At 35.6% G+C, this 23,747-nt stretch overlaps 1 protein-coding gene across 14 annotated transcripts in view; it reads right to left on the bottom strand.

Annotated features, from left to right (window-relative positions):
- Window positions 1-23,747, bottom strand: part of ROBO2 (roundabout guidance receptor 2) — a 1,648,891-nt gene that overhangs the window by 585,589 nt on the left and 1,039,555 nt on the right. The window lies entirely within an intron of this gene.

The following is a 23,747-nucleotide window of genomic DNA, read 5'->3' as shown; positions in this document are numbered from 1 at the left end:
GGCCCCGCAGCAGAGCGTCCGCCTCCTCCTGCAGCTGCCGCGGGTGGAAGGACTTAGAGGGAAGGCGAGGAGGCGGGAGGGGAGGGGAGGAATGAAAGCTGCTTGGAGTCTGCCCCGGGGAGGGGGGCGGGGGGTGATGAGGGGGTGCACGGAGCCTCCACTTCCACGCTCCGCCACCCGCCCGCACAGGGGGCGCCAGCCCGCTGGGCAGTGGGGGAAGGGGGAGCTGGAAAGCCTAGAGTCCTAGTGGGACAGAAATTAACAAATTCGGAGCCGAGGCTACCGGTCAACTCCTTCCCCTTCTCTGCGCCTCGTCGTCCCCCCCTGCTTCCCGCCTCGGGAGGGGATAGGTGGGCTCTAGCCTCCTGCCCTTCGCCGCGTCCCGTTTAATGGGCAGGTAATTTTCTCGGTGAGCGATTTCATGGAAGCCCTTCCTAATTATTCATCCCTCCGTCTGCCGGAGATGCACACGCTTTCTGGAAAAAGATCATCCGTCCAGGACCCCGGGTGCAGCCTCATTACCCGTTAAAATCACACAAACATTCACTCTTCACCTTTTAGCAAAATGAGAAGCTGAGCGGGAGGGAGAAAAGGAAAGGAAACAATATAACCACCTCTTGGAGCGGAAAGGTTGTGTCGGGGTGCTTTCTCCGTCGTTAAAAAGGCACAAAAAAGGGGGGGAGGGAGATGTACAGAAATCCGTAGTCTCCACTGGCTTGTTTTAGCCAAGATCTATGGCCCCCTGAGGAATCCCGGGTGGGGGGGGAGGGGAAGGGGTGGCATCCCCTCTCCTGTTACTCAGTTGCCTTATGACCGCCTCAAAGATGAATTTGACGCGGGGCTGAGGGATGCCAGGGAGTTCAGAAAACGCTTAGGATGGAGAAAGGAGATCAGGGAGCTTGGGTGCGGGGGACCGGTACCCGAAGTTATTACCCTCCAGAGACTATCACCTCCGAAAGGAAGTTCGGAAAACCTGAAAACCCAACTGAGCTAACGAAGCTCAAAAACAGCTGAATTGCAGCCCAAAGATGACAAAATCCTGAAAATTAAGGCAGAACCCACCAAGTGAATGCCATTCAGGACCGGGAAGATTAAGGCAGCCCACATTAGATCAAAGGGATGCTAGTGTCTGGGGTGCCACTGGTGTGGCCGGTGGAGCCCGGCCCACGTGTGATCACAGGCTCGCTGGTAGTTGTTTGATGCTAGTTCGGATGATTACAAGGCGGGTTATAAGAACTCGCGCAGGTTCCCGAGCCGAGCTAAAAGCTGGATGGTGAGTCTTTAGTTCCCCCTACTGGAAAATATTAGAAAAGATTCTTTCTGTTCGTGGCCTTGTGAAGCAGTTTGAAGAAGAGCCTTTGTCTGGTGGTACATTTTGGTGTTGCCACTCAATTTAGCGCTCCCTTGCCTCTTATGGATGTGATATTGTGTGTTTCAAAAAAAAAAAAGCGGTCAGTGACACACAAGTAATTAGGAGAGTTTTTATGGCACCTCTGCATGCTTGAAAATTATGGTAATGAAATAGTCTTGCAGAAGAATAAAACAAGCCACTCTTCTTGTGAAGCATTAAGAGTAATTTCAGCACAATTTTTATATACATTATTTAGTTGTTTTAAAAAAGTGCATTAGTGTGCTGAAGTTAAATCACTTGAATTCTCACAGTAATGATTTCTAAATGTATTATTCTTTTACCACTCTAAGAAAAGAAGTGGGGAGGGGAAGGCGAGACAAGTTCACATGCTTTTTTTTTTTTTTTTAACCCAAAGGGCCAAGTCTAACTTAGATGATATGGTGGTCATGGAAAATGACAAAATTCGTTGGATTAATATCTCTCTTATCTATCTTTAATGTTGCCAAATAATTTATAATTCTTTAAATTTTTCATTTTAAACATTCTGATTAGATTTAAAATCAGGGATTACAAAGCCTACTTTATTCCTCTAATGCACCACCACCACCACCCCCCCCCCAATCTCTATTTCAAATTTCCCTACATGGGTACAACAGAAAATATTCTGAAAGTAAAGTCTCCCTAATAATAATGCAGAAATTAACAAATCATATAGACTTAAAACTCTTTAATTTTAAGATAGATCTCAGAAAGGAAGATATTGGGACATTTCATCTTGAAGAGTTTTGTCATGGCTATTCATCTGGAGGGAAGAAGGTAGATTTGACTTCATATATGTTACACTCAACCATCTACAAATGCCTTTCCTTAGGTGATCTATAAAGTCACTCAGAGGCAGAAAGGGTGTGCGTGGGAAGTTGGAGGAGGGTAGTTTGAAGGAGAATGACCTAGCAATTGCTGTTGTTCCCTAGGGCAGAAAAATGTTACCTCACATCTCACAGAAAGTTGTCCTTGTATAGAGTATGACATATGACCTCACACAGAGAAAAGATTTATTTAAGAGACATTCCTTTGGTTATATTTATTTGGCATTTTGGACCAAGCATCATCATTTTGCATTCATACTTTACTTACTAAAGGTGACAAAACACACCATTGATTTCAGTCTGGTGCCATCTTTTTGCAATACATTACCTACATTATTTAATAATGTCTGTAACAAAGGAATTTAGGGGTCTATGTTTTGTGATTTTTCTTGAAGGTAAGTTCATAAATGATGTTTAAAAAGAATACTCTGTCAGTCTCATTTGACATAAAATGTGACCAAGGAAAACTGATAACTTTACATATAAGACTCTCATACCAAGTGATGGTTCAAGATTATGACCAAAGCTCTCAACACTAACAGTTACTATAAGAGTCTACAGACAGAAATGTAATATGGACAACAATAAGTCCAAGGGGAACAAAGACACTACCTTCTGGGAGGTTTGATAAGATCTGTATTAGAGAAAAGTTTACATTTCTATTAAATTTAACATACTTTTAGTGAGCAGTGTCTATAGAAGAAATGGATTCCTCACTTGGTTTTTCTAAAAGGAAAACCTTTAAAACCTGAACATTCTAGTAGAAGTTGGAAATTCAATTTTAGTAGTGCTTTAGCTAAAAAAATTTTTTTTAGGTTTTCATTAAGACAAAGCCAGAAATAGCTTAGAACAATGAAGCACCCGCATCGCCAGATTAGAAGGTTTAAGATACATAAAATTAAATGGGCACTTAGCTACAATATCTTCCCAAATATCAACTATTTTTTTTTTTCTTCTCTAAACAAGCTGCTAAGTAGAAAATGTACATGGAAATCTATGTAAAACCTGGAATGGTATTATTATGTGCTCAAAATGTGCCTACCAGATAAATATATATTTTAAGATATCTAAAGACATCTATGTGTAAGAGACTATAATTAACCCTAATTGGGGTAAGGTGATCAAATGATCTTCTTTGTGATTGCACTTCTGAGTTGGCATTCCTGGAGAAACATAAAATACTCATCTGAAGCCAATCTGCACAATATAAGATATAAAATATTAAATATTTCTTTTCCATACCAGATTCCCAAAGGATGTGGTATAATTTGAAAAACCCCAATCTATTTATTTTTTATTCTTTCCATCATGCCCTCATTATAGTTGCAAGGTGGTATACATAGGCAAATTAACTGGTCCCTGATAATAATTTTAATATCTACTATGAAGTGGTGAGCACTTGCTATATGGCAGGAATTGTTCTAGTTTTTAAAAATTCATTAAATCATTTAAATCCTATGAGAGCCTTATGTGGTTGATATTATTCCCATTGTACAGATGAGAAAACTGAAGTTTAGATATCTAACCCAAATTAATAAAAAGTGCAATCTTCCTTTGAATCCAGATCTCTCTACAAAATCTATGCTCCTAAGGGTTTTAAAATATCTTCCACATTGTAGAAACACTGTAACACTTTAATAAATTGCTTTGATTGATTAATTTAAGATCTGGTACATCAAAACATATAGAAATACATAATCGGTTTTTGTTACCAAAATTGAAGAATCTTTTTTACAGCCAGAAGACCATTTGTTATCAGTTCAGTTTGAATTTTTCTATATAAGATTGTCTTACCATACTATGCAGAAACAACACATTTACATGAAACGTATAGGTTACTATCTACAAAAGAACACAGGACAATTAAAATAAGCGAAGCATTAAAAATCCAGATCAGAGAAGAATGACTCATGTGCTCTTAGGTTATTCTTCTTTTTATTACACTCCAACTTGTTGCAAAACGATTTGAGGAAGCCAAGATAAATTGCATTTTGTTCTTCTGAAATATGTTCTAAGTATCTGATTTCAGTCAATTCATTTTCGATATTCACTAATACTCTGTAAGTAATCAGTCTGCCTATCTATGTATCTATCTATGATTAGTACTTTTGGTACATTACATGGAGTTATTAAAATATTCCATTCTTAGAGATCTGAGATTTAAGTTGACTGAAATGTAGCAATATATCACAAAAACAAAGTATTTTCTACCAAATACCGTCATTTGTGGTCAAGAAGAATTTTTCTTTTTTTAGAATTAAAATCAATTTGGAAAATTATTTTCTATCTTGATTGAAAACTTCAGTGATACTTCCAAACTTAACATAGCTTTTGATTAAATAAAATATTACATTAAGTGTTAATAATAAATAATATCGAGGCATAATTTCTCTAAGTGTGTATACCTTAAAATTTAGAATTTTTTAAAACACATACAGCTATTTCAGAGTTCATCAATGAGATTTTATCTCCTTAAGGTCAGTACTCCTCATTCTGAGGTTGTCTGTTACCCCCTTCCCTCCGTTTAAGTGATCTATGAAACCGCAACCTCAGCCCATAAATTAAAAAGTAGCTCTTTGGTGGGGAAGATAACCTTTCATCTAGATTAGGAAAGCGTTCTTAGAAATAAGCAGAATTGTCAGTCTTGCCAAGATAGAAATTATTTACAGGTGCACCTCCGTCTATGATGCCTCTGACCATAACAGTCTAGGCTTCCTATCCCTGCATAGTCTTTTACTGCTGGTTATTTTATCATCTCTATTTAAAGCTCTCGAGTTCTAATTTTAGTATACAGCCTAATTCCGATGATGTTGAATAATACACTTTTTGCTATTTTTATATCACAACATAATGAACCCAAGAAAATCCCTTTGATTTTTTGCCAAACTATTCCAAGTCCATCTGCTCCAACCTGGGCTTTGTATAACTGAATTTTAGCAACACAACTGTAATCCTAATAAGAAGGTTTCTCTAAAAATCCAAAACAGAATTTTTGTTGTTCTTAAGAAGAAGGGATTGTCAAAGATTTAGGAAAAGATTCATCATACCTATAGGCCAAAATTTTTAGTTATCTGCTCACTGAGTTGTCTTTTAGACTATTTAACAATGGATTCTTCAAATTCAAAAGAAGTTGCTTACTCTCTCTTAACAATAATATAATGGAATTAATCCAAGGGCACATGTAATCCAATTGAACTGCCTATGGTTCTGTCATACAGAAGAACTAATCTGCTCGGGAGCAAATTCTGATTTTCTTCCAATATCCAAATTATCTTATTTCTGCCTGATAAAATAACTTCTGGCTGCCTGCAGAGTTCTTGAAGTCCTTCTACAACGAGTACTACGTTTTCAGTTGTTAGATACCAGCAGGGAGGCTAGGTAATATAATTTTGCTTTAAAAAGTGAGAGATGTAAATACACATTCTCTTACTAAAGTGATAAAGTGAAATATCTGGGGACTTCCCTGGGGTCCAATGGTTAAGACTTCACCTTCCAGTGTAGGCAGTGTGCGTTCAATCCCTGGTGGGGCAGCTAAGATCCCACATGCCTCGTGGCCAAAAAACCCAAAACATAAAAAAGAGAAGCAATATTGTAACAAACTCAATAAAGACTTAAAATGGTCCACATCAAAAACAAATCTTTTTTTAAAAAGTGAAATATCTGGAAAAGTTGTCATGGTACAAGTTTAGAAACAAAACTACAAATGAAGGAATAATATGACATATAAAGTACTTCAGATCAAAATATTTCAATTTGGATAAAAAGTCTCTCTTAAGCAGTTTCTAGTGATTCATCATTTACTAAAAAGCAGTATAGGTATAAGTGACTTTTGTTTTCTGAGTACTTTTGGCTTTTCCATTATATACTAATACTAATGTAAAAAGATCGAAAAATCAAATCATTAAAATTGAAAAATGCTAGTGTAGTTTTTGACAATTTCATACAAACGGTATGGTCCTCCTATCAAATTGGCTTGTTTTAATTTTTAATATACTTTATTTTCAATGACTAGCTCTTTATATTTAGTAGGAGTACACAATTTAAATGTTTATCTAATGTAAGCTATATTGAGCATCTAAAAATTAACTTAAAATTTTTAGCAATGAGAGAAATGTTTCACCAACTTTCTATTCTTTAATTTTTCAAAGACTACTAATCTATGATCCTTTCCTTCGGCAATCTAGCAATCATGAGTGTTTGAAGCACTGATTGCTATAGACAGGGTCAATGAAAATTATATAGCATGATGAGCACTGTGGGATTTTTCTTTCTTTAGCTTGTCTCTACATCTGGCTTAAGTTCAGGTTATTACTTACCTATTATTTTGTTCCTCCCTTCTCTACTTCCCACCAAGCACACACATTAAAAAGACATTATGTCACAAAGGTGGAGCAAAACTTTATAGGTGTATTGGTAGTCTATTTTCCAGCCTTTTTTTCTGAATCATGCTTAAATTATCAAAAAAGAGATGAAAACATTTTATTTTAAGACTTCCAGGAATTTCACAATATTCTTAAGTAAACCATTCACTCATCATTGGGAAAATTTTATTCTTCTCCAATCTAACTGTGAAGTAGCATTTCTACTTCATTATCCCTGGGAGGAGACGGAATGATGAATGAATGCCTAATTGGGGAAATTATAGAGCATGCTGGCTAAGAGCTGGAGCTCTGGAACAAGCAGATCTAACTTTGGTTATACCACTTACAGTGTGATCTTACAATTGTCTCAACCATAAAAAAAAGATTAAAATAGTGCCTACTCAGATGGGTGTACGAATGATGGTTTTAAAGAACTTGCACAGTGAACATCTTAACTGGTTTCCAACACTGAGGGTGTTGGAGTGTATTAATGAATCTCCTTCATGATGGCAGAGACAATGCTGTATGGCAACTTCGAATTATTTTCTTTCCTTCTTCTACTGAGAGCTTGGTTAAATATCCCAGATCCCTTGCGGGTAGATATCATGTGACTGAGATGTGGCCAATGCAGGCACTTCTGGGACTGGCCTCTAAGATACCTCCCATAGCACCCCAGACACTTTATTCTATCATTCATTGGATGGCCAAACCCTGTAGAAAACACCAAACCACCAGATGGAATAAATGAGTCCCAGAATAAGTATGTAGAGCGATTAATCACACTCTCTCCTGAATGTTTTTCATTGAGTTGGACAAAAAAATAACTTATAATTATGATTATACTTAATAAATTATTGAAGTTTTTGTATTCTTTGTTTTAGCACTTAGCCTATTCTGACAAATATAATAAGCTATTTTGAATATCGCCTAAAGTTTAAATGGAAATGTGGTATTTATTTCTTCACAGGACATTGAACCATGATTAATATTAGAAAAATACCTAACTTTTAAAAACTATGTGGCAAGCACTTCAATAAGACTTTTTTATTGATTGTCTTATTTAATATCACAAAGCATATGAGGGTAATGTTATTTTTAGCCCCACAGTTCAGAGTAGTTAATGAAAGCTCAAATTGAAAAAACTTTGAAAGTGTCATAATTTGAAACTAACTCATATTCAGTGTCAACAAACCTATGGTATCACGCAGGATAGACTAGGTTTTTCTATGGCAGAGTTTCTCAACCTTTTTCTCATGGTTACTCTAAGATACATTTTTAGGTATTTTTGTCCTAATCAGCTCCCCATGGAATTTAATACCACAGATACAGTACATATGTTTATGCGCTGCATATATGTATGTACTTTATACATAAAAAGAGTAAGATTTTGTTTGCCCTCCAAAACCAATTTTACATCACTGCCATTGAGGATGCATATTCTGCAAATACAAACAATTCCAAAGTCTTAAGCAATAAGGTTTATTTCTTGCTATATTGTGAGTCTATTGGAGACTGTTCTACATCATCCTCGTTCCAGGATCTAGGTTGCTGGAGCGCTCACTTTCTGAACAAATGGAAAAGCAGAATATGGCTGTTAAATTCCTTGGTTGGGGACGAATTACACTATTTCTATTTTGTTGCCCAAACAAGAAAAAGTATCCACCCCACTCCCCCTTTATGGATGTGAAGAAGCTGGAAATATTCATAGATCAGCTCTATTTACCATCCCACATATCCACCCCCTGCAGACTTCCTTGCTTTTGGAAGGAATTATTTAAATTCATTATGGCAGTATAGGTTATTGCAGGCTAAAGAGAAACTCTAATTTATTACTATATGTTTTGGTACTGGGTTGAGTAGTGTCCGCCCAAAACCTCAGAATGTGTCCTTGTTTGGAAATAGGGTCTTTGCAAATTTACTCAAGTTAAAATGAATTTATGCTAGATTAGGATGGGCCCTAATCCAATGACTAGGGTCCTTAAGACAAGAGGAAAATTTTGACGCAGACACGGAAGTCAAAGGGAGAAGATAGCTATGTGAAGGCAATGGCAGAGATTGGCGTTATGCTGCTCTACACCAAGGAATGCTTGGAGCCACCAGACTCTGAAAGAAGTCAGAAGGGATTCTTCCCTAGAGCCTTCAGAACATGGTCCTGATTTTCTAGCCTCTGGAACTGTGAGAGAATAAATTTCTGTTGTTTAAGCCAACAAGTCTGTGGTACCTGTTATTGTAGCCCTAAGAAATTAATATAACCATTACAAGTTTTAATAAATTCAAACTAGGAAAATAACTTTTTGTTTATTAAAAGCCAAGTAGATGAATGATAGATTAGTAGAAATCTTGGGAAACATTGGTAATATGCATTCTAAGCCTATTTAAATCAAAAGTTTATCATAGGGCTTCCCTGGTGGCGCAATGGTTGAGAGTCCGCCTGCCGATCCAGGAGACACGGGTTCGTGCCCCGGTCCGGGAAGATCCCACGTACCGCGGAGAGGCTGGGCCTGTGAGCCATGGCCACCGAGCCTGCACGTCCGGAGCCTGTGCTCCGCAACGGGAGAGGCCACAACAGTGAGAGGCCCGCGTACAGCAAAAAAAAAAAAAAAGTTTATCATATATATAGTCAAACAGACACATGTATGTCTAACACAAAGAAGACTAAACAGAGAGAAAAATTAAAATTTAAAAACTTTACTTTAAATGATCCATTTTAGAAGTTCAGAATTGAATGATAGCCTTAAGATCATCTATTATAATCTCATTATATATCTCAAGGATGGGAGGCCAATTTAAATTAATAATAGATACCTTACCTTATTCATAAATTAGTTTTTAAAAAATTATATTAATTTAACTTAGAACTTTTGAGTTTAGATATTGTCTTTTGTTAATTGTTATTACAACTGCCAGTGATTTCCTGATTAAAATTTAATTTATACATATTAGTCCATTTAAAAATCTTTGTATATTTAAAATATATCAAAATTTAAAAATAACTCTATACCATAAAAATGTTAGAAGAAATACTAAATAACTATAGTCTCTATACAAAAATACTAAATAAAAATATTCGATCCTGGTCTTATTAATGCTTATTACAGAATGCCTATTGCAAAATGTAGTAAAGATTATCCCAGAACCAGATTTACACAACTGCCTATGGCAATAAATAGAAGACTTAAGTCATTTCCTCTGTTGATTATTTAATATCGTCTTAGAGGGAAGGCTTAATTCTCATCTTTGTACAGCTTTTCTGTTTTAAAATAAAGAAAAGAATTAGCCAAATCTCAATTTCTATGTCACTAGTCCACTTCCTGCACCAGTTTTCTTCTATATTCAATTTTTTTTAATTCAAAAAAGAAAATACTCTCTAAACTTAGAAGCTCCCCAAATTATGAAACATGATTTTTGGCAACTTTTTCATATGTACATTAGCCCCAACAGAAGCCAGCCAGTCACCAAAATTACTAACAAGCAGTAACACACACACACTCACATGCTGGGCCTCTTACATCAAGTTGAAGGAATACAGTCTCATCGGTCTATTAACTTTCAATCTAAAGCAACATCCATAACAAAGATTGAAACATATCACAAGCTATATTCATACAGAGAAACATATATGAAATGAAGACCAACTTCTGAACTAAATTCATAAATAGACATGCTATAAATCAATGAAACTTTGCACTACACTCAGTGCTATGTGTTGCACTGAAACCTCAGGGTGAAAGAGAGGTGCTAGGAAGGAGAGAGAAATTATCGGATGTCTTATAGACACCAAAGTAATGAAACAGGGAAGTCAGATGTTAGAAGATTTTGAAAAGGAAGGAAATATTCCACATATATTGAATCCCATTTATGGTAGCACGGAGCCAGAGGTGGAGGTAAGTGAGAAGCCTCAGGTGCATAGAATCAAGATAAAAGTAGACAAGAGATGTCAGATGGTCTTGTAAAGTTCTCGGAGGACTGAGATGAAAGACAAAGAAAAGACTGTTCACTATGAACAACAAAAAATTGAGGCTCTGAGAAATTAAGTAACTTTGACAAAAGAGTACAAAAATAAATGAGCGCTGAGACCTGACTGACATCAGAATCTATTTCATTTCCACTAAACCGTGTTAACGAATTTAATGTTAATCATTGCTTTCTGGCTATAGAGAGGGTGTGCTGAACATTTTTAACTTGAGAGAAGCGTTGGCAATTAGTGAACTAGGGGATTTCAGGAGCAGTTCCTTGTTTGTTTGCCTCAATCAGTTATGAAAAGGAGTAATGAAATGAAATAGAAGAAAAGGAAAACAACGGTGAGAGGACAGAAAAACAGGAGGGTAAGGAAGGAGAGAGGAGTGTTTGATAAGCTTGGTTTCACTAAAAAAAAAAAAAATACCTAGAGAAAGCCATGTGATTTGATATTCTTTGGGCTTTTAATTTTGCTTTGCAGCTCTTATTAAGTATTCTTTCTGATTTCTTTCTACCCACTTGACTTTTGTCTTGTAAGAAAACTGAGATGTAGGCTCATTTGTGCACACCACAGAACTTCTGAGCCAGCTTAGCCGTCATGTTTCCCCCTCCACTTAATTAAATATGCAAAGTGGGTTAGAGAGTAGTGCTTGACTAATACCCTTACTAGAGTTCTGAGTTTGACCCTGTCTGGTCCTTAAGCTAGCTCTCAGTGCTTAGAGGACTATGCTAACTGCTGTAGTTTAATAAAGTACCACGCTGTCAAAGATGGTTGTTAACAGTTCCTTTTATATGACCTTGGAAGAGTTAAAGCAACTTAGGCAGTGCATGTAGCAATTTCCTATTCACAATTTGGTTTTGCATTTATTGTCCAATTGACTGTTGCTGCTATATATGCTCTCTGGGGTGTCCAAACTAGAAATGTCTGTGTATGCTTTGCATGAGCTTTGGAAGCAGTGGTTGAGCGATTTAGTATCAGCCCCTCTAACGTACACAATGCCAGTCTCCTGGAGATGTCACTTTCTGAGTGTTTGGTCCATGAGCCTGACAAGAGAGCTAACTGCATTAGGGGCTTCAGTGGGATTCTTCTACCTGTTTCCCTCAGACTGAGATTTTCTTTTTTTTTTTTGTAATATGATGTTGTCATCACTATTGTCATCAGAAAGACATATAGAGGGATTTGTTAACATTATTGTTTTTCAGACTTCTATATTAATTTTCCTTGAAATAGTATTGCTTCAACTGAAAAATACAATTATATATTGCCCTGTCTCCAGAAACGCTTATAAATTAGAATTGATGTTTGAGCTACATGACTTTTTATGGCTGATGTAATTTGCTTTTTTATCTGAATGCTTGATAAGTAGCAGTTTGACTCTATTCTTCTAGTTACAAATCCATTAACCTCACCCTTAAAAAGCCGTTGCTTTATAATACTAGCTTTTACATCAAAGACAAACCCCAAAATATATCATGTTAGTCAACATGCTCGCACATATTTCTGGACAGGTCACCTAGATATGATGAGGTGCACTAATTAAAATAAAAAAGATTGGGGGGAAAAGGATTCATTCAAATCACTCAACAAATTTTTATTGAGTGCTGTTACATGCCATCCTATAACAGAAATGTCTGTCTCAGACTAGTCTCCTTAAGAGCAGACATTCTATTACTTATTTTGCTCATGTAGAAAGCATGGATTTCAGCTCTTGTAGCAATAATCGGGCCTGAGCCCTTTGCAAAAGATAAAGAATCACTGCCTCAAGTTTCAGATTCTGTGACACAAAGTTACTTTGAAAGCTATGATATGAAGTGGTGTTTATTTTGATAGTCTTCCATTGGCACATCTGGTCTAATCCATCATGCTTGTATTTATGGGAAGCTGTTAGAATGTTAGCAGTTGTTCTTCAGGGCCAAGTGTAGACTGAAAAGTTATGGACATTCCTGGTAGCTGGCTCATCTCTGTGACATTACATATGTATAAAGTACCTGCTTTATTCTAATATCACAACCCTCTATTAAAATAAAAAAGGATACTAGCATCCCTGATATAGCACAGCTTATGATGATACAGATATGGCTATCATAAAGGTCAAAGTTTAACCCTGGATGTTAAGTGGTCTGGAGGGATTCCATGAAGTTTTATTATTAGAAACCTACAGGACTGAAGGAGACTACAGTAGGCTCTCAACATTAGAACAAAAGACAGGGACTTCCCTGGTGGTCCAGTGGTTAAGACTTTGCCTTCCTATGCCAGGGGGGTTCCATCCCCGGTCGGGGAGCTAAGATCCCACATGCCTCACTGACAAAAAACCAAAACATAAAAAAGAGTATCAATATTGTAACAAATTCAATACAGACCTTAAAAACGGTCCACATAAAAAATAATCTAAAAAAACCTCAGAGATTTAAAACCAAGCATATGAGCATACAGACTTTTTACAAGTCACTTGGATATCTTCTTGTGATGACCACTTAGTTTTGACTGTTGAGCTGATGGTGGTTGCAGCGATCCTGGCGAAGGCATTTTTAAAATAAATAAATGGAAACGTCGAGGTGCTCATAGTAGAACTGTGTCTGCCAGTAGATAGTCGAGGCTCTTTCTTTGTTAGATACCTCTTAAACAATAAAACCGCGTAAAACATCCAGCTACAAGCAGCAACAAGTAAAATGCCTCTCAAGCAGTAAGGCAGCGATTTATGTGGGCACCTTCAGCAACTGCTGCAGGGATTTCCACATGTTAATCTCCAAACACCAAGACTGTAGTACTTTCCATTAGCACCCTACCAGCCCGTTCTAGGATCCCCTCAACACAAATGATACCACCCAGAAGATTTTTTCCAAGGAGAGCTGTAAAGATTTTTGCATTTCAAAAGAAATGCACTCAAATCATGAATCTTTTGTCTAACCTTATGTCATCCCCTTTTATGTTCAGTTGGGAGCAATTTGTCTATTCTTTCAGAAACTTTTGTTAGTTATCATGTTAACTAAATTTCCAAGTCACTGCAGGACATTACTTTGATTTTGCCCTCAGCAATAAATTTATACTTGAATTTGTTATACCAAGCAAACTGGAAAGCTTCCACAAATGTAATTATTGAAGTCACTTGTACATGTTTGATTATATTTTGTTTTCAAGGCACAACGTCGTAACAGAATCCTAAAGAAAAGGAAAACAATTTTGGAGGAGGCTTATGAGCTGACAGCAGGTTTAAACAGTCATTTGTAAAGTCCAAAATAATAACTAAGACTTGGAATGAAAATGACATTTAATTGACCTAAAATACCTAATAGCAAAAGTTGAAAGAAATATTTTTTTATTACAGTTAAGTATTTTGTGTTAGGGGTTTATTACCACTTCCTTTCCACATGACCATCATCCACTCTAAAGGGAGGAGCTAGCCACCCAGTCCCCTGCTTTTTAAAGGAGGCACCCTAAATTAATTTATTGCCAAAGGACAGACCTTCTGTCTTTTCGAAAAAGTCCAAAAGAAAAAAAGACAAAATAAAACAAGAAAAGGTCAAACTAGTGGTCAGTTCACTAATGCTTCAATGTCTTCACTTCATGCTGTTCATATATTTCAAATCATGTATTTTCCTCTTCCAGTACGGTATTAAGTCACAAATTCAAAAGAAAGATATGCACGTTTGAAACAATAGTTAACATAAGAAAATGCTCCAAAATGGTGATGCCAAGATTCATGTTATAAAAGCAAATTTCAAATTTCTTTTCCCTCCTCTTTTGCTTTATTATTATTCAAAACAAAATCCATAACAACTGGTATGTACAGAGTCTTGGTATCTCCAGCCTTCAGTTATTTCTCTCAGTGCAGAATTCAGCATTTCCATCTCTTAGTTATTCCTCTCAGTACAGCGTCTACAGATTCAACTCCAGCTTTTACTCTAAGTATACCACTGTCTCTAAACACTAGATCAGAGTATCATAAATGTTTGTGTTAATAGTATACACAATTTCCTTTTGTAGCTGATATCACTCTCTGTTTAATTGATCCCTCTTCCTCTCCATCAGACCCTCAAGCTGCCCGTTTTACTGTCTCACTTCCCACACAGTTTCTCTCAGTGCCAGATCAGGTTCTGCACTGAAACTAATATTCAGAACAAAAAACATACAGGGATGTTCTTGGGACTCCAACTTGCCCATCCAGCTTCCTTTTCCATCTAATCCCCTCTTAAAGATTTCTGAGGTAATAATTCCATCTATGCTGAAATAGTCACACAATATGATGCTTCACCTAAATTCAGAAGTTTAACTGGGTAGGGACCCACTAAACTTATCAATAAAGTTTTACTTTGGAGCAATGTGGAGAACGTATGACAACTAAGTGAATCCATGTCAGTCTGTGTGCTCCCTGTATGCAGAACTGACGTGTGTGTATTTGGTTATAAGTGTACCTGATATACAGAGAATCTCAATTATTAGACCTGAAGAAAACGTCAAATCAAATACCACGTTTTCGTACTTCAAGCTGTTATATTAAGGTGGCTAACTGTAATTATAAAACATACTATAGATATTCTTAATTTTCAAAAATATAGATATGAAACTTAGTAATTACTGTGTCATTTTATATATATTTTATAATTTAAGTATAATCAGAATGTTACTAAAAACTACTTTGGCTGTAGAAATTATAGGCTGTAGACCCATCAAAATAAGAAGCCAGTACTTTGGCATAAGAATTTCACTAGTATAGGCTGCTTTTTTTTCTGTCTAGTTTATGTTTGAAAGAAATATTATAACATAATTCTGTGTTGATAAGAGGGTAATTAGGTTTCTTTTCATGCCTGCCCCTAAGAGGCTGTATCCTTTCAACAGTGTCTAAATTCCTTGAACTCTAAAAATACTAAAACTTTTGACATACAAATGGTTATTAAAATTATTATACATCACTCCAATCATAATATAGCTCAACAATTTTACAAGTTTTTGGAGCCTGTTTGGCCTTTTATGATTTTATTTCCTTATCCACTATTTGATTTGCTTTCTAATACTTTCCTGGAGAGAGAAAAAAAGGGTTTTCAAAAATATTAATCCTCAGGCTAGTCACAAAATGACAAACACTGTAAGATTCTACTATACAAGGTTCCTAGAGTAGTCAGAATCATCAGACAGAAAGTAGAATGGTGGTTGCCAGGGCCTGAGGGAAGGAGAGATTGGGGAGTTATTACTTAATGGGTACAGTGTTTCAGTTTTGGAAGTGAAAAAAGTTCTGGAGATGGGTGGTGATTGATGGTGATTGTACAGTAATGTGAATTAACTTAATACACTGAAGAGTACATTTTTAAATGGTTAAAATGGTAAATTTTATGTCATCGAAAAGATTTAATTTTAAGGTATATTTTATATTTTAATGATTAAAAATATTAATTTGCATGTTGTCTTTTTAAAGTAGCTCATGTACTGTTTATTATAGAAAATGTTCAAATACTAAAATGTATAAAGAAAAAATTCAACAAGTCATGACCTTACCATTCGAGAAATAAACACTTTTTTCATGTGTTTCCATTTTTCTCCATATACTGCTTTATAGTTGCAAGCTTAATATTTATGACTCTGTATCCTGCTTTTCTTTAGCTTAGTGTTGAAAAATAAAACGTTCCTGTATCATTAAACTTATAAACATAATTTTATGGCTTGTGATATTATATAGTTTGGATATGCCACATTTATTTAATATATTCTCTTATTATAGAACATTTAGTTTATTTCCAGAATTATTTTGGACATAGTCCATAATATTCTTTGTTTCCCTTTAGGAACAACACTGTCTTGAACATATTTTTCTATAAGCCATTGTGTACCTTTTTTATTTATTACAATATAAGTGTTTGCTTAAATAGATTGATTTGCTGACTCAAAGGACATGAACATTTTTAAGGTTTTTAATATGCATTGTAAAAATATTTCTGAGAAAAACAAAAAAAACATTTACATTATACCAGCCATGAATAAGAGTGTCTATCTCACTAATGCTTTTATGTAGAGAGAGTTCCCCCAACCAGATATTTGATAAATTATTCAGTTCTCAGTTTTTACTGCTTTGTTTGTGGGTTTATTTTTACATTTAACTATAAAAATCAAGATGTATATTCTATTTTAGTATATGGTGAGGTGAATATCTAAATTATTTTTCCCAAAACCTATTCAATTTTCATTTATTTATAATTTTTCCTGTTCTTACTATTTAAAAGCAGCAAGTTCCCTTTCAATAGTTCTAGCAATATAGTGAAAATGATACTGACCAGAGTCAATGACTGACTGTGCTTTATGTTTGCTCTGCTGAACATTTTATATACATGAACTTGGTGATGATCCTTTGGATTCCCATTACTAAGTCCCCACTTGGTCCTCACATTACCCTAAATCCTCTTTACAAATTAACTAGCTAGAAGTGGCAGAGTTGTGGTTCAGATACAAATCTGTCTGAATATATGACCCAAAGTCTTAAACATCAAGAGGCCATGTAGAATCATCATTTTGAAGAAACCAACCAGTCTCTTTAGTCTTGTTTTTCAGTTTTCCACAGAATGTTGAAGCAAAGGACTTCTTAGCAAAGTTACAAATACTTGCAGATGAAAGGGTGGGTCACTCAAAAATCCTTTAAAGTGAAAGAGATAAACTCCTGAAAGAGCAAGGTCCATTTGGGTATTCCTGACTATTTTACTCCATGTGACATTTCCTTTTCTGGAATTCCCTTCCTTTTCTATTTACCTTCTCCCTTCTATTCCCTTCCAGGCACATTTTTTCATGAAGAACTTCCTGAGTTCTTTAGCCAGAGACAACTCTTTCCCCTTTTTAATACTTATTTTGGGGAGCTCTCATCTGAAGTTTATCCTAAGCTCTTTGAGGTCCAAACAAAGGACTATTGCTATGTCAGATCACTGATAGAAGAAAGATGTTCTATTTTGGAAGAATGCCCTTTTGGCCCATTACCCACATGGGAAAGGATGCCCCTGGATCAGAGAGAGGTTAGGCTGTTTTTTCTTGGTAATCCAGAGCGGCAGAATCAACTGTGACAACTGTTTCATGACAGGAGGTGCAGCCAGATTACCCTTACATCCCTTACATCCTATTGATTTTTTTAAAAAAATCTCTGTTGAGTTTATACATGTCAGTAGTAGAATATATTTAAAATATTGTTCTAAACTGAGAAGATCTTTCCCTTATTATATACATCATGTTCATGACCTTTTCTATAGGAAGGCAATATAAAGGTTTTGGGCTAGGCTATCAATGTTCTATTAATATAAATTTAAAACAAAAACAAACTGTTAGAAATGTAGTCTTATGCCCATAGTATTTTTTATTATCAATTAGAGTGTAAGTCAAGAAGAAATTGAAAAAATTATTTTTAAAAAATTGAGTGGTGGGCTTCCCTGGTGGTGCAGTGGTTGAGAGTCCGCCTGCCGATGCAGGGGACACGGGTTCGTGCCCCGGTCCGGGAAGATGCCACATGCCGTGGAGCAGCTGGGCCCGTGAGCCATGGCCGCTGAGCCTGCGCGTCGGGAGCCTGTGCTCCGCAACGGGAGAGGCCACAACAGTGAGAGGCTCGCGTACCGCAAAAAAAAAAAAAAAAAAAAAAAAAAAATTGAGTGAATCACAGCATCTATTTAAAAATAATATTGGGCTCTTCAGATATATGTCCACAAAAAGTGATAAATAAAAGTATGCAAACAATATAACAAATACTATGAGAATCTTCCAAGGTTTATGTTTTTTCCTGATGTGTCTCATTTTTAATTTTGCCTTTCCTTTTTAAGTATATAATTTATATAAGAGGTCTAAGTGACTTTTTCTAAGGATAGAACTAAATGTTATAAATGTTAAAAACTTCTCAAATTGTTTTCAGCTTAAGCAACACTTGTGTACTTTTATTGGACTAATACTCTGGAATGATTGTGAAAGAAAACCATGGCCAATCTACTTCATATACACTTTAATTTCTTGGGTCAGTCTCAATAGCCATTTGATGTTATCCCTGACGGAGTCAAATAATCTTTTCATACATCAGCATTACTTCCCTCATCTATTTACTTTATCTTCCTTTTACAGTAGAAGGTTTTCTGTTGTGGTTTTTTGTTCTTAACTCATTTCCTTTGAATTTAAAAGATGAAAGTTCATAGACACAAAGTCTGATTATTTTTCCACCTAACAGTTTCTGAAATTAGATACAAATTCCAAGGCAACATTCTCACATTTTAATAGCCTTGCTCTCTTGTTTTTTGGTCTAATATGTTTATATTTTAGTTCAGCATTCTAGACAAAATAAAGATTTCCTGGTCAGATAATAAGATGAGGAAGTATTATTGTGCATAAGAACTAGAGTAAACTAAATAAGACTGACGGCTGATTGATGTAGCGGTGGGCTTAAGAGGTAGCCGAAAAGATAATCTGTACTACTGATAGCTGATCACAGTTTTAGTAAATATTATTATAATATATGAAGCTTAGCTTAGTTCATAAAGAAATATATTCCACTTGAAAATTGTTTCCCTTTTTCAGGAACCCATGGAACCAAACTATGCTTTGAACAAATTTGCTCTCTTTATACATCCATATGGTCTGAGCATGTAGAGCAGCTTGGTGCAAGAGTAAAAGGCATGAGATTTGGAGAGATGTGTATGCCCAATCCCCGCTCTAATATTGCTGGCAGTGTCACCCTGGGCAAGGATCCCATCTGTGAACCTCGGGTTCCTCACCTAGAGAATGGAGATAACAGTCACATTACAGGGCTATTGGAAGTAGTACTGGTTGTAGTAGGTTAAGTCATATGAACATGTTTTTGTAGATTAAAACGTTCAAATATTAGCGATTTCATATGATTCAACCTAATGTATATGAAGATACGATCTCCAGTCCCTTGATGACTATTGGTATTAGCATTGCTATTACCAGGACCTGGACTTGCAAAGATAAGCATGATGTAGTTTTTGGCGGCGGGGAGTCTTATATGTATATAAAGATGGTGAAAAGTGTGCTATTGACAACCAACAGTAAAACATTTTCAGTTTGTTTTATACTTTTGTTTTTTTTAAAGAAGAGACATAAATTTATGTGTGGATCCAATTTGCAGTAGCACCATGATCTGAGAAAGCAAATTAATATAAAGTGTAAAACTCTGTAGGTAAAAACAACATATTAAAACATGGATAGTGAAAGGCAACATAAATAAATAAACTGTAGTATTAATACCAGATATGGGTCAGGCTATGTTTCAAATGTGTGAATGCACAGTGCTGACATAGACAAGGCATTGAACACATTCAGGTTCAGTTTCTTGTTATGCAGAGATAAGAGATCATCGTATGGTTTTCGGCCTACAGTCTCTGGGCTGTGGGTGATCAGTTGTGATTCTGCAGAAATGCAGTAGGCTCAGTTTAGGTAACCCATCCCTCCAGTCATAGCAAGGTGCATTTTTAAGCATTTGTATGTATTGGGGCCCTTACAAGAAGTATGCTGGTATAAATTGTTTGAAAATTACTGGGCTGTATTGTTTAGCCCCTTCTTACTCTACAAGCCATTGATTTTTATGATTCTACTTAATATCAACATTGTTAAATGTCATCCTAGAGTATAATTTGCATAGAGTTGTTTTAATCCTCGATGGTTATAGGTTAAGTATTTCTTGATCCTTCAGTGACCTTTGGGGAGACATTCCAAGGAGACAGAGTAAAAATGGAGTGTTCTCTTAAAATATCAAAGGCAAGGAAAAGACGTAATCACTAGTACCGCATTAAATTTCTGGCTTCCCATAAATCCCATACGTGTACACAAAGGCTCTTTCATTACAAACTGGTCACACTTTTTAGAAGTGACACCACTAATAACAACCCCTAAATGATATTAATCATGTTTAAATAAAAGAGAGTTCGCTTTAGTAAAACATTAGCTAACTCTTGTTAAATTGATTTTGGTCTTCTTGGTTAATTGATTTTAAACACTATTTCCTTAGAGCTTTTATGATGAGCTGCACTGGAAGGAAATGACAAGATTTCTCCTGAAATACTGACTAGAAATATATTTCCTTTTTTTCTTAAAAGAATACTTTCTTTTTTAAGAGACTTTTTTTAAAGGTGAACTTTTAATATGTAGGAATGATACAATTGAGAAGCAACTATCTATCTTTAAAGATAAGTTTATTAGAATTCACTAGATATTTATGATTATAATCTATAATTTTTTAATAATACAAACAGGACACATTTAATAATAGAAACGTAAGGAATAGGTTGAAAGATTCATTATTCAGCAAAAGTCTAAGAAAAAAGGCACACAAATGTTGCATAAGGCTCTGCTTGTTCCTTTGGGCTTCCCCGGCCCCCCTCATCTTTCAAATGGCCACCATCAACCCACAATTCCTTTGCTTCTCTGTGACAGTAGAATAAAACTTAGGTGGTCTTTTGACCACCCCCAGTCTCCGGCAGCTCCTGATTGTTCACTCCCTTAACAAAACCAGGTCTTGCCTGATATAGCACCTCACATTTCAATTGAACTGGCTACTCCACGGTTTAAATAGAGCTGGAGAAGAATGATGTTGAAAACTTCCTACCCACTGTCCTGTTCTCAGGGGTTTCACATCTTAGAAAGTGAGTGTGAAAACTGCTGGAATCTGTATCACAGGGTTGTAGCCCCATCTGAAGCCTAGCCCTCATATGCAGTTCACCTTGTGAGTATCTCAGCCAGCTCCCTATTCAAGCACAGCTCTCCCTGGAGAAGGACTGAATTCCATTGTTTGTTACTGTGAGCTGAATCAGAGATTTACCAAGGTCTTCCTTCGCCTGGACAAATCACCTAAGTTGCTTGGGAGGAAAGAACGTCAAATGAAAAAGTAATCCATTAGGTGGCTGTGAGGGGAATGTTGAATAAGAGACAGGGCCAATTTAGCAGCCATTATAAAAGTTTAATGCATTAAAAGTTTAGAGTCTGTCAGACCAAATGTTTATACCAACTAAAACTGAGGCTCAAAAATAAAGAAAATGAGATTTCACACAACTATAATTACCCTGCAAGTGTTTGGGCGGACCTCACTGAAAGGAAATTAACCAGAGAGAAACTAATGTTTATCAAAATGCTAAACCTCGGTAACTTATATTACAAAATGTTCTAGGTTACAGGAAATGTATAAAAAAATTCAGCTTTTAGAAACACTGTTCCTAAGTACACCCCCTCAATCCCCATAGTCTTGTATATCACAGTCCAATATACAATTAAGACATCAGTGTTAATTAAAATTTGTTTTAAGTTTAGGATCTTAAAAAAGTCCATACTTACTAGGGATACAAAGATAATATATTAACTCAACAGGAAGGAAGCAACAATGTGCTTTATCTAATCTGCTTCTCCTTATAGGTTTCATATTCTTCACGTATGTCTACAGCCTTAAATGTATGGGGTTGAGGTATACTATTTCTTGACCTCTTCAAGTATTATTATTTTATCAACAGCTATAATTTATGTTTAAATATATGATTTCAAAAATAACTTTACATTAAAATTATGTTTTCTTTCTCTTTTAGCCACAAGACCACATTCTCCTTTGCACCCCACTCTTAAGAATCATGCCTTTGCAATTATAAGCCCAAATCAATGAGAAAATATAATTTAGTTAATAGAAATTACCTCAACAGCCAATCTTTCAGAAACACATCTATCTTATAAATTAAGGTGCACCTATAACCTAATTTATTTTATCATTATTTTTCTACTTTCCTTTAAAAATATTTCAATTCTTATTAGATTAGTGATGTGAAGCCTAGTGATTGCAAATTGTATTAAGACACTAATGTTGGTTAATGCTTAAAGATAAAAGGATTTTTAAAGAAATTTTTATTTCTTTTTCTTAAATGAATATAGCTTTAGTCAACTGCATTTTCTAATTCTTACTTTAACACCTGAAATTAAACTAGAAACACTTCTAAAAAAAGGTGGTGCTATTAAAGAAATTGAAACAGGTAGTAACAGAAATCTGCAAATGCAAAAGTGGAGTTAATAGAAATCTGCCCATGCAAGGGGAAATAGAGCTGAACTGGATTTAGGAAGATGGCACAAAAAATAATCCACAGTAGCTGATCATCAGAAGAACCTGGGTTGATTGAAATAAAGATTACCAGGCCAACTCCTGGGCATTTGAATTCAGTATTTCTGGGCTCACGCTGAGAACCTATATTTTAAAAAGTTTATCAGGTAATTCTGATAATCAGAAAATTTGGTAATCATTGATTTCTAAGCTTCCATAGAATCAATTTTGACAATAAAAGCTTCTCACCCAATTGTTATCTTTCTATCCACCCACATAACTGAAATTCCTATTATGACATGACTCGAGTCTTCAAGTTACAACAAAGCAGATATACAATTTCCAGGGGACTAAATTCATATATGTTATTCAAGTTTGTTTGATAGTGTCTTAGAATCATTTAACATTTGTTGTTTGTTAACAACAACATTTGTTGTTTGTTAACATGAACTTGATATCAGGGGAGCCAATTTTCATGCAGGAAACTTCATGAAGCCTTAAAATAGAAAGTCAACAAAAGAGGTAACATCCCCAAAACAAACTTGCAAATTTCCATTTTTGGGTTATTTCTATGCTCTGAAGTCATATATTTCAAAATGGACCATGAGTGATTATAAGATATGCAGTAGTAGACACTGAGGTACAGAAAACCACAGTGTAAACTGTGCATATTCCTGAAGTATCAAGTTTATTTATATCTTATTTATTTATTTATATTATAATAAACTCCAATATCTCATAAAGTAAAATATTTCATATTTCTATAGCCTTCACATGGTCATGTGGATAAGAATATTCTTATATAATCGGTGCTTTGTGTCCACCTAGAGGGGTGGGATAGAGAGGATGGGAGGGAGACACAAGAGGGAGGAGATATGGGGATATATGTATATGTATAGCTGATTCACTTTGTTATACAGCAGAAACTAACAAACACACCATTGTAAAGCAATTATACTCCAATAAAGATGTTAAAAAAAGAATATATAATGAACATATATGTATAAATATATATATATATATATTCATTCTTAGATTAGAGAGGAAGAAGAATATATTTCAAAAAAATGTCAAGCCTAGATTAAGTTGCTTTACGTTGGGTGCTCATAGCTCTTGTTTTTATACCATGCCACCAAATGATGAATTCATTCATTATTTTTGAAATCTGGGTGAA

This window comes from Globicephala melas, chromosome 4 (assembly GCF_963455315.2).
Source record: "Globicephala melas chromosome 4, mGloMel1.2, whole genome shotgun sequence".
NCBI lineage: Eukaryota > Metazoa > Chordata > Mammalia > Artiodactyla > Delphinidae > Globicephala > Globicephala melas.
Note: the sequence above shows the minus strand (reverse complement) of the source record. Positions and strands in the feature narration are given on the sequence as shown.